Genomic DNA, 4346 nt, shown 5'->3' with positions numbered 1-4346 from the left:
AGAGAAGAGAAAATAGAATCTGCAAACTCCTGGCCGGTGGGTTTGATTTTGATTTCTGAGAAAATTCTAGACTCTGTTATTAAAGAAATAATGAACTTCTAAAAAAGGAAGTGGAAATTTTTAAAGGGTGAATATGGCTTCTTCAATAATCATCAACCTTCATTTCCTTTTGTTTTCTGACATAACTAATAAATTGGAAGATCAGGGGAATCTTTTGAATATGGTGTCCTTAGATTTTAGCCCATATCTGATGAATTTTCTCGTTATTATAACAAGGGTGCCCCGGTTTAAATCATACTATACAGTGTACTCACTCACCTGGGAGGAGCAGGGCTTACAGGGCACATGCCTATGAAGTTGGAACACAGCAGGGTAGATTGGGAAAGTAAAACATGCAGGACATAGGGGCAAAATTATGGCAGTTCCTCCTGCCATGGTGGATGCTAGATTTGTGTCTGGCTCACGTCTGGAGCCTTACCTAACCTGCACTGGCATTTTAAGGGAGACCTCATTCCTCTCCAGGCTGAACTCCCGATTCTTCACTCTGACCACAGGGCCCCTGTGCCAGGTACCTTCATTTACCTCCTACCACCTGCTATCCTCCCACCCTTTCGTGCTTCCTTTTATACTTTATCTCCGGATTAGGATGTAAGCTCCTCAAAGGCAAGGGCTGTCTTTCTTTCTTAGTTGTAATTGCATTTCCAGTGCTTAGCACAGTGTCTGACACATGGTAGGCACGTAATAAATGCTTGTTGACTTGAGCAGGTCTCCTGTAAGCAAGGGTGATGTCAACTATGAGCAGCTGAGGCATCAGAAAAAGTGGGAGGTGTGTCTCAGAGCACCAAAGTATTGGGAGTCCCTGAGGTAAGATGAAGTGATTTTCATACTAGGCCAATGGTTCAAATTCTCCAGTAGAGGCAAATAGGTCTTCCAAGTTCTGGCCTCCACCATTCCTCAGAAGAATTGGTATGGAATGAAGTGGCTTGAGATTTTAGAGATTAAAACTTATAATTGGACAACTAGGAGTTAATTCTTTGGTTTTTACCATACTTTTAGTATTTTGATTAAACATTTGTTTTAACTATGCTTAAATAATGCTTTTATAAATTATTTATAATTTTATAAATTATATGTATATTATATATTATATAAATATATCATATATGTATAATATAATGTATAAATAGCTATGAATATAAACTAGTATATAAAATAATTTTATAAATTATTTATAAATAATTAGAGTTTTCTTGGAATGTTGAATTTTGGGGGGATAATTTACATATACCAACTCTAGACCAATGAAACCACAGAATCATATATTTAGACCTTCAAGGGACTTGAGCCTAACCTCTTCATTCTATACATGAGGAAAGTGAGGCACAGAGATACTAAGTGAGCTACCCAGGGCCAGGCAAGATTTGGACTGAAGTCTTCTTACTCCAACTTCAGAACTCTACCTACAGGATCACCAAGCTGCCTCTAATGAACAGTTCCATCACAAAATGTAGAACTAAGTGGATAGAAATAGCCAAACCTCTAAGAGTTGAAGAGAGCATGGCACTTTGGGTATTATTTATGGCAGGTCCTTATTTCAAACTGTGATTGTGCAGTACCACTCTCAGTGTCCGCGTCATGCTGCACTGTTCTTATGAACACTATAGAGAAATGATAGCACAATTACATGGATTCCAAAATGACTGAATGGCTATACCCAAAGGGTAGTCAACTTGGAAGGAGGTTTCCAGTCAGCTAGAAGGCATCAGAACCACGATTTAAACCTGGGGATTTAAAGACAAAAACGAAAGTCTCTTTTCTCAAGGAGTTTACATTCTATTTGAAGGAAACAACATGTACATAGATAACTATATATATATATATATATATATGTATGTATGTATGTATGTATTTGGAAATGCCTGGGATAACAACTAGGAGAAATCCTGCTTCAGACCCTTGCCAGCTGTGTGACTTTGATCAAGTCACTTACTATCCCTCAGTCTTAGTCTTCTCATCTAAAAATTAGGGATAACTGGAGCACCTACTCTCACAGGGTGAATTTTTTAAAATGACATTGTATTTTTTCCCCAATTACATGTTAAAAAATTTAAAAACCTTTTTCAAAAATTTTGAGTTCCAAATTATATCTCGCCTTTGTCCCTCACCTTCCCCCTCTCTGAGACAGTAAGCAATCTGATATAGGTTATAAATGTGCAATCATGTAAAACATTTTTGTATTAGTCATTTTGTATAAGAAGACTTGAATAAAAAAAGAAAAGAAAAAAGGAAGGCAGAAAGGAAGAAAGGAAGGAAGAAAGGAAGAGAAAGAAAGAAAGAAAGAAAGAAAGAAAGAAAGAAAGAAAGGAAGAAAGGAAGGGAAAGAAAGAAAGGAAGGAAGGAAGGAAGGAAGGAAGGAAGGAAGGAAGGAAGGAAGGAAGGAAGGAAGGAAGGAAGGAAGGAAGGAAGGAAGAAAGAAAGAAAGAAGGAAAAAGGAAGAAAAAGAAAGAAAGGAAGAAGGAAAGAAAGAAAGAAAACATGCTTCAATCTGTATTCATTCAATATCAGTTCTTTCTCTGGAGGTGGGTAACATGCTTCATCATGAGTCCTTTGGGATTGTCTTAGATTATTGTATTGCTAAGAATACATAAGTTATTCACAGTTTTTTCTTTGAATAGTATTGCTGTTACTATGTACAATATTCTCCTGGTTCTGTTCACTTCACTATGCATCAGTTCATGTAAGTCTTACCAGATTTTGCTGAAATCATCCTGCTTGTCATTTCTTATAGCACAATAATATTCCAATACAATCATATGCCACAGCTTGTTCAGCCATTCCCCAGCTGGTGGGCATCCCCTTGATTTCCAATTCTCAGCCACCACAAGAAGAGCTGTTATAAAGATTTTTGTACAAATAGTTCCTCCCCACCCCATACCCTTTTTAAATCTCTTTAGGATATAGACCTAGCAGTGGTATTGCTGGATCAAAGGGTATACACAGGTTTATAGCCCTTTGAGTATAGTTCCAAATTCTTTTCCAGGATGGATGAATCAATTCGCAACTCCACCAACAGTGCATTAGTGTCCCAGTTTTTTCCACATCCCCTCCAAAATTTATCATTTTCCTTTTTTGTCATATTAGCCTATCTGATAGGTCCCTCACAGGGTGATTGTGAATCTCAAAATAGATTACACACACACACACACACACACACGGATGAAACTATGCCTTAACAAGAAAAAAACATCTAAACATCTTTAAGGGAAAAAAATCATGTCATTCCCTGTTGGACCACATGCTGAGTCCCATTCCGATTCTTGAATTCTGTGATTCCGTAAATCAGGAAAGTTTTCTTGCAGTAAATAGTATATGAGCTTTTCTTTGTATCTTGCTCTTGGCATAGTGCCAGGCACATGGTAAGCTTTTTATAAATGCTTGTTGATTGATCTATGATGAGATACACATCCCTTCATTTTTTTTTGAAAAATAGAGGACTTCAATGTGATGTTTTGCATATGTTGTCAGCATTGGTCACCATTGTTTTTGTTTGTTTTGTTTCACTGTTTTTATTTGTTGCAAGGGGCGGCCTACTTGGTGATGGGACAAAATAGACAGAGATGGTACATACATAGATGACTATTATGTAAACAACAAAAAAGATTGATAAAATTTGAAAATATTTTCCCTGAAGTTATTGCCCCTGGGGTCAATGAAATCACCCTGACAGTGGTTATTCAAAGAAAATGAATTATCATGATATGAATTAAGAATGCCTCATTTAAATGTGGCTATCAGTGGACTATCCTCATCTGTGAATTTTATTACTGCGAAACAAAGAAAATAATCATAAAAGTTGCGGTCAAAAGCCCTGTGTAAGAATACAGGCCATCAATAGCTTGGGATAATAATCTGAGTTAAAGCTCCTGTATCCAGCTCTATAAGTCAAGAGAAAGAAGTCGCTGCACCAATTCCAAAGAGAGGGAGATTGAGAGTTAATAAATGTTAGATAGTTACTAATTTTAATATATTTTTATTACCTGTACATTGTGTATTTCTTTATTCATCTTTGTATATTTGTGTGTGTATACCCTGACTTCAGCCACAGTGTCAATATTCATGATTAGTGGTGAGAATGCAATTATCTGCAATGTTACTGTTTCCGAGATAATTACTAATGTGTGTGCTAATGTGGGAGATCAGTTCAAGCAAATTCTAAATAACGGAATGTCTCTGAATTACAGTGTTTAGCCTACATTCCAGCTTCTTGTTTTCCTGTGCTGGGTTTTTGTGATTTGTTTATCAGTTTATTTATTATTAATAATAACTAGCATTTACTTCAAGGTTTG

The sequence above is a fragment of the Trichosurus vulpecula genome, chromosome 1 (assembly GCF_011100635.1).
Source record: "Trichosurus vulpecula isolate mTriVul1 chromosome 1, mTriVul1.pri, whole genome shotgun sequence".
Taxonomy (NCBI): domain Eukaryota; kingdom Metazoa; phylum Chordata; class Mammalia; order Diprotodontia; family Phalangeridae; genus Trichosurus; species Trichosurus vulpecula.
Note: the sequence above shows the minus strand (reverse complement) of the source record.